Consider the following 14,451-nt stretch of genomic DNA (forward strand, 5'->3'; position numbering starts at 1 on the left):
GGTCATGAAGGAGAGGCAGGGAGCCAGTGAGAGCCTTTACTCACTAGGTGGAATATTTAGGGGGTTCCTAAGGCTCTTCTCTCATTAATTGATGAATCAATTTCTTCATTATTATGAATGCGAATAACTGATTAATGGATTGTTCCCACTGTCGGTCTGCTATAAAGGTCACATGACTAAGTCGTCACCGCGTGATGACATCCCTGAACAGCCTCAGAATTCTGCCAGGATGAAGACGACCAGCAGATGCAGGCCCTTGACCTTCCCCTAGATCATGAGTGACAAATAAACCTCTTTTCCTTATAATTCACCTGTCCTGTAGCATTCCATCATTCCCAACAGAACATGGACTAAGACAGTGTTTATTTGACTAAAGTCAAGCTTCTTTAGTTTCCTTCATGGTAAACACATCTTTGATATTTTTATTTATACTGCTGTACTTAAAACGTTGCCTCGTACGGTCACTTTACAATTGATTAAATAAGTTAATAAAGTAGAAACTTAAATTCTAGGGCAGAACACTCATCTTTGCACCTGATACAAATCAGGGGCCAAATGCAGGTTAATGGTGCCTTTGGTGGCATACAATTTTAAAGATAAGTTAAGAAGTGTATGTGGTCATGCATAATATTTTTCAAATAGTATCTGATATTACTCTTGGTAGAAAAATTTAACCTTACAGAACTGTCTGCATTGCTTTCTTCTCATTCTTTCTCTCTTTCTCTCTCTCTTTTTCTTGCTCTTTCTTTCCTTCCTTCCCTCTTTTTTTCTTTCTTTCTTTTTTTCTTTCTTTCTTTCTTTCTTTCTTTCTTTCTTCCTTCCTTCCTTTCCTTCTTTCTTTTCTTAAGACAGGGCATTGCTGTGTAACCTCGGCTTGCTTCAACTTGAGATCCTCCTGCGTCAGTTTCCAAATTTTGGGATTACAGGTAAGTATCTCTATGCTTAGCCTAAACCATATTTTTTTAAAGTTATAAAGCAGGACCATAGAGATGACTCAGCAGGGAGAGGTACTTACTACCCTGCCTGACAACCTGAGTTTTGTGTCCAGGACCCATATGGTATAAGATAAATAGTTCCCACAAGTTTTTCTCTGACTGCTATACATTTTGGCACGTACACAAACACACACACACACACACACCACCACCACCACCACCCATACATGGAGGGAGTAAATAGATGTAATTGAAAAACTTGAAAGTCATTGAACAATTAAGACTAAATGTCTAACAAAATTTTTCATGTATGTTTAACTCTCCAAAATATACTCCTGAGTCTTTCTCTGTTATAAAAAAAAGTTTCTTTTCTTGTAAGGAAATTTCAATAGTAATTTAAAGCTGTAAACAAGATTGGGCTTAGTTTTATTATCTTGAGATAATGATACCAATATACAGCTATTTTTTTTTTGTAATACTTTTTTTCAGCCATTTTTCTTTGTAATACTTCTTTTAAAATCTGTTCTGATTCATTCACTTAACAAATAACTGCATAATGTTTACTCTAGGTCAGTGCTTTGCTCACAATGAACATATCACGTTTACATAGCAGGGATAACTTTGCATCTTGTTTTGGTTAACACAATGGCAAATGTCAATATATTCTTCTCATTCTATTACATGTTATTTATTGTGCACTTGAGGGTGTGGGTCTGTGTGGCACATGTATGGAGGTCAAAGGACAACTTGTGGGAGCTGACTCTCTGTTTCCACTGTTTGGGTACTAGGGATTGAACCCATGTCGTCAGGGGTGGCAGCAGGGGCCTTTACCACTGAACCATCTCACCGGTCCAGTAGCTGCCAGAATTATTTGAACACTTTGTAATTGCCATTACACTCATGTGAATCCTCTGGATAATTGTTTAAGTACCTTTCAAGCAATATTACATGGCTGTAGTGATGTTTGGGATCTTTAAGATACTTGTTTATCCTTAAGATCAACAGAGTTAACTAACCAAGGCTCATGGGAGCTCATAAAGACTGAACCACCAACCAAAGAGCATGCATGGATTGGAAATAGGCCCCCATACACATGTAGCTGATGGGCAGCTTGGTCTTCATGTGGGTCCCCTAGCTATTGGAAACGGGGGCTTTCCCTGACATGGGTACCGTTTCCTGCTTTTGGCTCACTTTCCCGCAGCTGGGCTGCCTTGTCTGGCCTCACCGGAAGAGGATGCTGCTTAGTCCTAAGGTAACTTGATGTGCTGGGGTGGATTGGTATGGAGGTATCTCCCCCTTTCCAAGGAGAAGGGGAAGGGGGAAAGGTGAATTGGGTGGGGCAGGGAGGAGAGAAGGGGGGCTATGATTGGGATGTAAAGTTAATAAATAAATAACTTAGGAAAGAAAAAAGATACGTGTTTTAGAAATACTTACTGGGGGAAAATGCATGACCTACTTAAAACATTTAACCCTTTGCCCTCTGAAACGAGGTACACATGAACTGAGCTGGAAATCCATCAATTTATGGAAGTATAGCGAAGGTACATGTTTGTACAGATAGGAAATAGAAACGTATGGTTTAGAATGTGCCTCAGAATTAAGGCTCACGAGACAAAACATTGTCCATGTGGCATGGCACCCGGCTTAGCCTGACGCATAGCTGAGATTCATGTGGAGTCACCAGCTCGTCCAGAGGTTACGGCCCTGCTCAGGGAGCAAAAGACTGCCTGGTTCAGGTGCCCTGTTCCTAATCCAGTGTCCCGAAAAAGAACAAGCCTCGCTAATTTAAGCAGGACGTTACTCTGGTATGCCTGCATGCACAGAACACCGTGACAAAGTGAGGACAGAGATAGCGGACTTCACACTCAGTTGTCTCATGTTAGGGGGAAAGCAAAACTTCCGCAAAGGCTCCTACGTTCTTTTTATAATTTTACACAGGAGGAACTTCAGACTGGAGCAAACAGTGTAACATAATCTTGTGTTGTCTTGGAGGAAATTAACCAGGGAATTGATTCATGCTTGACCGTGACACTTCAGGAATCCCTTAAACTGGTTTAAGGAATGAGTGTTTTCTGGGGGTAATTTTAGCCAAGAGACAGGGGCTTCTCAGAAAGGAAGGGCAGAAGGTGCATGCCCGGTTCTGTTTGGTTTCATTCCTCATGTCTCTTCAGTGCCGGGCATGATACATACAGTTTGGAAATTTAAGTAATCTTGATGATATTTCAAGAATTGAGGAACAGTGGAAGGGGAGAGGGAAAAGAGAAGAAGAGAGAAGCCAGAAAGAGAGGAGGGAGGGGCTACAGTCGGGATGTAAAGTGAATTAAAAACATAATTAATTAAAAAATACAATTTTTTTCATCTCTACTGACAACTGAGGAGGAAGCTAGGAAATTTAGTTATGCATATGAATTAGACCATGTACCAGAGGATCTTGCGGTATCCCAGGATACGCTTATGTTCAGCTATCTCTCATACCTGGAGAGATTTATCATCCCATGAACCATTGTGTGGCTATAAGTTTAGACACATCAGGTTTCAGTCAGCGAGGACACAGCTAACTGTACTTTGCTCTTAAGCCAAATTATCCCCAACTGTGTAAGAAGAGAGCAGTGAAATAGGTCCTGGGAAAAGGAAACACAAAGAAAAAGTTTATAAATTAAATGTTTGGTTAGCATGCAAAGAAGTGCATTTCATTGTGATATTTTTATGCACCTAACACATCACAATGTGTACTTTAAAGACATTGAACTGATAAGGAGCTCAATTTTTTTTTTCTTGATCTACTGGCATGTGCCACCCATATTATAAAAAAGATCGGGTAATAAAGTAAGGACATGGCATTCATTATGAATTCATCACCAGGGTGAGAGGAAACAACTGTGTGTCAGGGCATAGTTATGCATTTGAAGACCGATCATTTCCAATGATAACATATAAACGCATTCTTCACAAATAAAGCACACCATCAGTGCCTAAGAAGGCTTACAGCTCTTGCAGAGGACTTTGGGTTCTGGTTCTTAGCACCCACATGGCCATCACAGTGGTTTAACTCCAGTTTCAGGGTATCTGACACCCTCTTGTGGCCACCACAGGTCCATACACTCAGGTGGTGCTCACACACTCATGCAAGATCGAAAACACACATGAGAAAAGCTGGGTTGATTTTGTTTTGTTCTAAAATAGCCTATTCATCGTAACAAAATGCAGGGAAATCTCAGGATTTTAGAGACAAAAGATGTTCTGCACACTCATGGTAAATTAGAACCAGGAGCATCACTGCTCTTGCCCTGGAGGTTATTATATAAAACAGGATTATTTGTCCATAAGTGCTGTGATGCTGTGATGCTCAGTCTGACAGCAAGACAGCTACTAACTTGCCTACTGGATGGGTAGCAGATACAGTCTGGATACACTAGAAAAGTAGATAACTTGTTTCCCATGGGGTGTGGAGTAGAGTGGGTGAGACTTTATCACATTAATCAGATCAATTGAGACTGGTGATTTAGGAATTCTATATGCTTGAAAAATTTTCACCTTATGTTATCAGGTCAGGCTTGACAGTGGGCAACGGAAGTGATAGCTAACAAAGCCCTGGGAAAGCGGATGAGAGATCCAGAATGATGGTATGACCATCGGCAGCAGCAGATATATCGAAGGGGGATGATGTCCAAAGTCGGGGTATCCAGCTACATTGTCACAGGAGCCAGGATGCCCAAGCAATAGATGAAATTCTAGGAAACCCAGGCCTTTCTGGGGGGCGGGGGGGGGAGAGGGACGAAGATAACTTTCGATATTCAATTGTCCAAGTATAAATCCCGACTTGATCCTACTTAAAACCACAAGGAAAAGAGATAAGCAATTGAAAGGAAACTGAAAAGCTAAATTAGTTTTCGTCATAGCCAACGAGATAACACTACATATTTAACACTCACGTTGTGCCTCTTAAGCCGGCTATCTCATAGCCACGTTCCTAATCCTGTCTCTCCTGCCCTTGTTGTCCCTTTCTCTCTAGTGGCTTCAGTCATCTCTCCCCACTTCCTGCTCTGATTAGTCACAGTCCTCTCATCCACCTCAAAATATCTGTCTGTTCCTGTTCCCTCACACCCCTTAACTGCCACCAAATTTCTGTCCCCTTCTACCTAAATTGAGCGTATGCATGCGTAGGGCCTTTACCTCTTCAGTTCCTGCATTCGTGCCTAAAGTTATTACCATTTGTCTTTGGTAATTTATTCTGCTGGAACAGAGTTTCCATGCCTCCTTATCTCTGTGTAGGATACATGTCAACATGACTACTCTTGCTCTCCTGAGGTCTCTTAGGTTTCAGCTAAGAGGGGAGGGGTCTGAGCTTTTGACAGGCTTGGCTAACTGACAAGCCGCCACGGAATCCCCTTGCCCCTTGCTGAACTTGAAGGCTAGAATGAGTTGTCCCTGTTTGTTTTGAAAGATAAATAAACAAATTGCTATCACAAAGCCAGAAGGGTGGCCAGGGTATGCTGCCATCATGCTGAGGAGCTTTTGCAGGGTGAAAAAGCACTAAATCTGCCCAGGGGCTGTAATATCTGGCAGGAATGGTCTGATTTATGGCGCATATATTTGCATAACTTAGTCTCACTTTCTTTCTTTCTTAAGTTTCTCAGAAAAAAAAAAGCTACTCAGTCTTTAGGAAAATTAGAGTCTAAACTGCGGTGGCTATCACACAATGAGCAATTGTTGGCTGCGGTGAACCCTCGCAATGGCCTTGTGTGAGACTACCTAAAAGATGCTAGGCCTGGGGAGGGACACATCTGCACTCATCTTTGCAAAGATGACACATTTTGGGGCATGCTGATCACTCCATCAACTGAAGGCCTCTGCTTGCTGTCTGGGAAATAGCTTTAGATATACAGCTGTTACTAACTACCTTTTCTTTTGTGCATAAGCCTAACTGAAAGGCAAATAGGAACATGCATTTGCTACTGAAATGGTTTCCCCGTGTTCCCTTGAAATACCACTGGTAGAGCTTGTAAATGCCACGTATAAGTGCGGCACGTGGGCCAGGAGATCAAAGCACTGAAGAAATTCTTTCTTTCTTGAATGCAAATACTTGTTTATGTTCATCTCTGGGTGTTATGAAAGGAGACATTTTTTTCTAAGCCTATTTGTGGTTTATGCAAGTACCCTTAACTTACATTACAGTGTTGACTTTTTGATAATGATATCAAGTGCTTGTTTCAGAATAAGCATTGAAAGAAGAATTCCTATTGCGTAACATCCAATTGGTCCTCAGAACGAATATCTCTTATTTGCTATGTTTCGATTTTGTTTCAAGAAGTCAGTAATAATTTAATTATCACTGTGTAACAAACCTCCCCAAATATCAGCAACCAAAAGCAATAGATAATTCTTCATGGCTACATAACCCATTGGGTAGTTCTTTGAATATGTACCGGGCTGACTCATGTCTCTGTAGTCATGAGATGAGGGATGGCTGTGGACAGGACGGCTGGAATGGCTTCTAAGGTAGGTATGGCTGTTGGCTGACTGTCAGCTGGGGCAATGAGATAATGGAAACACGTGTTCCTCATTGTCCGCCAGCTAGCCCAGGCTTGGTTTTCAGTGTGTCTCAACAGGATTCCAAGGATGAGAGCAAGTGTGCCTGAAGCTAGAGCTCCACCAATACCATTTCTACCCCCACTCTCCTGATTGAAGCAAATCACAAGGCCAACACAGAATTTGGAAATGGAAAACTAGACACCACCTCTTCGTAGGTGTATGTGTGAGAATAAGGTCATGTTATGGTGAGGTTTCTAGACACACACAGAAAAAGAAGAGAATAAATCACAGAAAGTGTTTCACTCAGCATGCTCAATGTAGGAGCAGTTCTAACAGTTCTTTATCTTAAACATTTTACCAATAGACTTACCCCAATGCTGTCCAAAAAAAGGAATAATTGAGCATGATGATTCACTCTAATAATCTGGTACAAGAATTTAAAAAGTCTTAACAGTGTCTTAGAAGAATTTTAAGCTTCCGTGTTAAACAGGAGAGTCTTCATTGATGGGGGAGGGAAGGATGACATCATGGTATGTGTTCTGTAGACTGATGAAAGTTCTTTACACTTGAAATTCCCTCTCCTTTACGCAGTTAAAGCACACATTCACAGGCACACTGTCTATTATCTGGGAGACAATGTGGGGGTCACCTAGTCTATTAGTTTTCAATCTTTCTCAGTTCCAGGAGACCAAAGGCTTCTATGAAGGTGACCCATGAGTTTTCCTTTGGTGGGAGTAAGGTATAGACAGGGAAGAGTAGGACCGTTGGGATATATAGCCCTTGGAAAGATCTTAATGATGATTCCATACCTACCACAACAGTACAGAAATCAACAAGAGCAGGACTGCCTTTTCCTAGTTTGTGTAGAGGGCTTTGATATATAATTTCACCAAAAGTAAGTGTTCACACAAACTTTAAATATCTGGAGCCCATCAGCTGAAATAATAACCCAGTTATGACACGGGCAAAGAACTGGAATTGGCATTTCTGCAAAGAAAAATATGCAAATTGATATTGTAAATGAAAAGAAAGCACAAAGCAAAATCTGAAATGCATCTGCTATCCATTCAGATAGCTACTAATTCTTCTTCGAATCCAGAAAATAACGAGTATTGACAGGGGAGTGGGCAATTTGAACTGTTTGTATTGATAAGAATTTAAAATTGTGTAGTCCTTATGGTGTCTCAAAATTCTTGATTTAGAATTACAAGATGACCCTGAAGTTCTACTCCTGAATACTAACCTAGAATAATTGAAGGAGCCAAAGGGCTACCAGAGTGTGAACAGCTGTGCCTCAAGCTCTTATCTCTGTAGATAAATTGTCACTCTTCCGTACTTTCCCCAACATATTGAATTGTATGCCCTGAAACTGTGAGAAAATACACCCCCCCACACACACACACACTCCATGTCACTTTGTCAGGTACTTTGTTGCAGCAACATGAAAAGTATCTAATACAGAAAACTGGTAGCAAGAGGTAGGTTCATCACTGTGATGAGCTCATTAACATGGTTCTCGGACCCTCAGAACTGCTGTGTGGGAATTAAGTAAATGAAGTTGGAGCTAGGGGCTAGAAAAGACCTAGAATGCTGTACACAAAGCTTAATGCGTCATTCTCATGGGAATTCGGAAGACCAGCACACTGACACAAATACCGTCAATAAGACCATTATGTTACAGTTTCATACAAAAAAAAAACAAATTCTGTTGAGATTGGACTAGCTGTTCTTTCTTCCTTTGTATCCTGATAAAGAATCTGGCTATTTCTCCCTGAGTTCTGAGAATTTTGAGTCAGGCTCCCTTACAAAGCAACATGGGGGTAAAGTTTCAAGATAACACAGCCTTCAGATTATGTCATGGTTACTGCTCGCTGCTTTTTTGTCCATTTGTAGTAACACCATTTACAATGAGCAAGTGTTGTAGAAAATAAGAAATAGCTAAAACTGCTTATTATTAGCACCTATAATTATTATGGCAGTTATTATTAACCCACTACCTTAAATACCAATATCGATATCAGGAAAAGACACAGACACCTATTGTATTTTAAATAAACCTTATTTCACCTGAAGCTTACCAGGAATTTTCCCCTGTAAGCTACCTTGTTACCTCCTATCTCCCACCCCATTCCATCTGCTTAAATCATTCTTATCTGGGCTACTTCCCACCCACAATCCCAAAATACCTGCACTTGCTTTCCATCTGGGCTGCTCCTCTCCACGCCACGCCTCAGAGTCGATTCCTCCTGGCCGTGTGATTCTCTCTGCGCTAACCCACCAGTCCTCTTCCTTCTTCTCCTCCCATCCTTGAACCTTCTCTCTTCTCTGCCTCTCACTTCTCCCCTGCCCAGATGTGTCTGCCCTTTGTTTAGTCAATCAGGGACAATTTTGGAGGCGAGGTTACACAGCATTACTTGGGAGTAGATGACAGTCTGCTTGTAAAACAGGAAGAATCTTGGGGTGGGGGGAGGAATTAACAAATGCAAACGGCACTGCACCATGCCGTTACAGTCAAGAAGCAGGCAACCAAGCAGGGCGAACAAATGAACAAAACATCACACACACACACACACACACACACACACACACACACACAGAGTGAGGAGTCAGCCTCACAGAAGGAAATTCTGACACGTGCTACAACACACTTAACCCTTGATGACACTATACTAAGTGAGACAGGACAGACACAAAGACACAACTATTGTAAAATTTCACTCTGAAGCGCATAGAAGAGTGAAACTTTCGGGCAGGTGGGGTGGTGTGGGGGGAGAGATTACGTGCTTAATGAACGTGGTTTCAGCGACAGTGAACTAATCTCCAAAGAAAGATGTTGCTGACCCCCCACATAGATGCAGCGGATGCTAAACAACGCTGAAACACTTTCAATGCATGACTGAGCTCAACCCTTCAAAATAGCTAAAGCACTAAACTTTATGTGTGCATTACCAAAAACCTACAATATAAAAAACAGAGATGATAACTACTAGCCAAATTAAATGGTTCATTTTTGTTTGTTTGTTTAAGAAAGGTAGGTTTTTTTGTTTTGTTTTTTTTCTTTATAAAATAGGACTTGGTCGGTTTCTTGGGAGCATTATTAGGTTCACAGAAAAAGTGAAAGGAAGGTATAGAGATGTTTCAGGCATCTCTTGTCCGCATCTACACACAGCCTGCCACATTGTCTTCATCTTCCACCACAGCGATCACGTGTGCAACTGACAAAGCTACGCTGATGTACCTGAAGTCCACGGTTGACATGTTGGCTCTCTTTAGTGCTCTCTCCAGCTCTCTCCAGGTGCTGGACATTCTTCAGGTTCAGACAAATGAATGATGACGCTCCTCGCAGTATTTCACTGTCCTAAACTCTGCTGTGTTCCGCTGTTCATCTTTCCATCCTCTGTGAGTTGGCAACCATGAATCACTTTCCCATCATTGTAGTTTTACCTTTTCCAGAATGCCACGTAGTTGAATCTTACAGCAGGCGGTCACTTAGTCATAGACATTTCATTCTCTTCTGTGTCTTCTTGTAGCTTGATATCTCATTACTTTAGTTCTTAAATTTCTGGATGATCTACCGTTTCCTTATACACTGACTCACTGAATGACATGGTGTTTGCTCTGAGTTTTGCAATTACAAATAAAGCTGTCATAACATCGGTGTATACGTTCTTGGGTGGAGGTAGGTTAGGTTTCCAGCATCTTTGAGTCAATGCCAAGGGCTGATTGGATTACACGGTAAGAGCATCACAGTCCCTTCTGAAGGGGCTACAGACTTCTCATTCTGTGCAGTAGGAAACACGGGCTTCTGTGGTTCCATTCCCTTGCCAGTATTTAGTGTTGCCCTTGTTCTGGATCCTGTTCGTTTAGTGAGGAGATGTATCTCACTGTTGACTCACATTCCCTGGCTATCTGTGATGAGTAGCATCTTCTTGAGTGTTACCGCTGGTATTTCTCCTCTTTAAAGATGTACCTGCTAAGGTCTTTGGCCCACTTTAAATTTTAATCACATTTTTTGTTCCATTGATTTTTCTCTATTGATTTTAAAAATCTTTCTTTTCACTGTTTGCTGTTCTATTTTTATTTTTCTACTGCTGCTTTGGATTTAATTTGCTCTTCAAGTTTCCTGAGGTCACAGCCTACGTGACTTTGTATCTTTCTTATTCTCTCCAATATGTGCCTGTTACTGCGTTTTTTCCAAGAGGGTTTTCCCATATGGCACACACTTGGTAAGTTATATTTTCATTAGTTCCATATGTTTTGGAAGTCGTTTTCAGATTTCTTCTAGGAATTATTTTAGAAATGTGATGCTTAAACTCTCGTCTGCTTCAATTGTGTTCTTGATGCTTTCTATTGGCTCAAAATTTTCAAAATGTGTTCTGTAGCCCCAAATACTGTCTTGGTCAATTCTGTTTAGGAGCTAAAAAGAATAGGCATCCTGTTGGTGTTGGATAGAGTAGACACAGATGCTGACTCTATCCAGTTGCTTCTATCTAGTGGGGAGGTGGCTCAGCAGGTAATATGCTTTCAGCACAAGCCAACAAACAAAGCAAAACAAAAACTGTACAAAGGCCAGGTGGACGTGAATGCTTGCCTGTAATTCCAGCCTCAGAGGTGGAGACAGCAGATCCCTGGGGGGAAGCAGGCATTGGGAATAGCTTTATCAGCAAGTTTGAGGTTTTCCTGAGAGACCCTGCCTCAAAGAAAATAAGGTGGTGAGTGATGGAGAAGGAATTCCCACATCAACCACAGGCTTCCATATGTGTTTTCATGTGAGTGAGCACCTGAAGACATGTGTGTCCACACACACCCACACAAACTCAAACACACAAACACATATCCATGCACACATGTACACATAAAAGTAAGACAAAAACACACATATAGAATAGGTGAAACATATATAAAAATATGCCAACGTTAACAAGAAATGAGAGAGAAAGAGAGAAGGGGAGGGGGAGCTCCATTAACTTTAGAGAGCACAAACTTCAGAACAAAGAAAGTCATCACGGATAAAAAGTGTCACTACATAATAATAATGGACTTGATTCTCCTGCAAACTATAGCATTAACATGCGGATGCCAAACAGTGAAGTGGCAAACTAATGGAACAAAACTGACAGAACTATGAGAAGAACCAGATCAATACACTACTGTATTGAAAGTCTTCAACAGCTCATTGCTAAAAGTATATGAAGTAGGCCAAAAAAAAAAAGAAAAAAAAAAAACATTAAAGATGTAGATGAACAAGAAAAAAAGAAAAAGGAAAAAAGAAAGATAGCAAGAAAGAAAGAAGGAAAGAAAGAAAGAAAGAAAGAAAGAAAGAAAGAAAGAAAGAAAGACAAGAATACACGAGGGCACTAGAAAATGACATGTGCTTCTAGCTCTGGAATCTGTAATCTGGTACTCTTTTCTTTAGGCTCAGAAATGCAGACAGAAGGCTTCCTCCTCTGCTAATGTACAAGCCTCCTCTGATCCAGGCCATCACTGAGAGCCCAGCTAACGACTCCCCTGGAGATTGGAAAGGTAAGGGGTTGATTTTATAATGCTCCAAAGACCTTGCAAGGTGGTGTGCACCAAGATCCAAATATCCTGGATGTTGGTGTGAACTACAGGGCCCAATGCAGATTGCTCTCACACAGACTAACTGCTATTTGTATGGAATGTCTCCCATAATTTAGGGCACTGTGCCTTTTCTGTAGAAAGGGAGAAAAATTGTACTAACAAAGGGCCTGACAACGATGTGAAAAATGAATGCTAACGTTTCTGCTTGACTGATAATCTCTGATGTTACCCCTGGGAAGCCCCAGCTTTCAGTATGATTTATTTATCCATGTTTAGTTTTCACTCCCATAACGGGTTATCTGGCAAACATAGCAGTGGGCAGTGGAAAGAAAATGAATGCTGGAAGCAGAATGAAGAAAGGGTGTCATGTTTTTAGGGGGAGGGTATATATATATATATATATATATATATATATACATATATATATATATATGTGTGTGTGTGTGTGTTCTTTTTCTGATTTTTGAATTGAAGTTTTTATTCAAACTAAGAAAGAACAAATAGAGACAGAAATTGAATTCTGGCAGATAAATGGGAAAGAGCTGTTCAATGCACAGACATCCTGTAGATGCACACAGGGACCTCAGCCAAGGTCATGAGATTTTCAAGTGCAAAAGAGAATCAGATAAGGAATTTGGCTGTCTCTTGTGTGCTCCTCCAAAAGAAGTGCCCAGGCTCTGGCCATCTGGCATCTCTCCCACTTGCAGTGCCTGCTATGTGCTATAAAACAGACTGTACTCTGGCTTTCTTGGCAAGATAGCTTCCTAAGAGTTCTCCAATAATGTCACTACAGTGTTCCCATAACCCAGAAGAAATTTAAGACCAAAGCTATCCCAGGGAATGCCAGAAACACCTCACCCTCGGCTTACCCCAGGGAACCAAACACTAGCTCTCAAGGGTCTGAGGGCTGGGAAAAAAGGCCAAACAAAGAGTCTGAAGTTTTGAGTCTAGGATTCAAATCAATATGGTGTGGCAAAAGTGCTGACCTCTGCCTGGGCTCTCGGACTGTCTGTGGAGCTTTGCTGTGCGGATGAAAGTCCTCCTGCTTCTCAATAGATGTATATTTATGTCTATCATTGAAATGGTCACTCACAGTGAAGCATAGTATTTCTTCTGTCACTGGATTTACAGCATAAGAAAAAGCAGAAAATCTGACAGCCCAAAACAGATCTTTAGTCTGTCTTTGGCTAACTACCAGAGGAGTGCATGAGGTAATTCGAGTTGAGAGGAATCAAAACTTTATGGTTATTCCAATAGAATTTTACATCTTTACCCTCAAAGGCAGGATATAACCTGGCAGACAGCTCCGTCTAGACTTTAACAACCTCACTTACAGAACCCTTCAACCTTGAACCTCTCTATACATGACTGGCTTCACTTTCACTGGTGAAAAAGAAAAGTGACTTGAATGGCCTGCAGTAGAGGGCTATGTATCTAATTCATTAATTAGAGGCACATTCTTCAGGGAGCCCCACAGTTCCTTGAGTTACCGATTGCTGTGGCCTCTATTTCAGGTTTACCAGGAAGCAGTTATTTGGGAACAAGGCCTTGGAACAGAAAATGTAAGTGTCTCTTGCAAGAACTGTCATTATGTAAGACTTCAAACTGATAGTGGCTGAAAAGATTTGAACAAGGCTACACAAGCTGCCTGCCAGTGCTTTCGTACTCAGGGAGCTGTGACGGCCTTCTCTCAATTGACAGTCAGAGAGAGATGGGCAACTCCTCGGGTTCACCTGATCGTGCCTAGTTTGCTTCTTTACAGGCTAAACTATGGCTTCTCATCTCCCTCTGCCTGCTCTCTGTAAAAGAACTTACATTTGATTTTATTCATTGTCATTCTATCCAGAAAGAGAATCCAGATGCATCTGTTAGATCTAAAAATGTCTCTCTTCAAGGGTCAATAAGAGAAAGAGAAGAGAACGTGGTTTAAAACAATTGTACTGTTACAGTTTATCAATACACGCCCTTCAGAGTTTTATTTTGTACTTAAAAAATACTGGGAGGGTTGATCGCTCTCTCTATGTGTGTGTGTGTACTCACGGGTGTGTGCTCACGTATGTGTATAGTATGTGTGCCCATGAAAGTGTATATGCTCATGTCTATATTTTTGGGTAAGTGTTCAGATATGGGTGTGCCAAAGCCTACTAGATTTCCTAAATGAAAATAAGAATGTAAAAATGGCCTTTCAGGTGATTTTAACAATAATTTTACTCATTCAGTTTACTCAGGTGGTTCTCAGAAGTTAAATTAGTTTTGTTTTTGGTTTGGTTTTGTTTGGGTTTTTTTTATTTTTTATTTTATTTTTTTATTTTTTATTAATTACACTTTATTCACTTTGTATCCCCCCATAAGCCCCTCCCTCCTCCCCTCCCATCCCACTCTCCCTCCCCCTTCTTCACCTATGCCCCTCCCCAAGTCCACT

The sequence above is a fragment of the Meriones unguiculatus genome, chromosome 4, assembly GCF_030254825.1.
Source record: "Meriones unguiculatus strain TT.TT164.6M chromosome 4, Bangor_MerUng_6.1, whole genome shotgun sequence".
In the NCBI taxonomy this organism is placed as follows: domain Eukaryota; kingdom Metazoa; phylum Chordata; class Mammalia; order Rodentia; family Muridae; genus Meriones; species Meriones unguiculatus.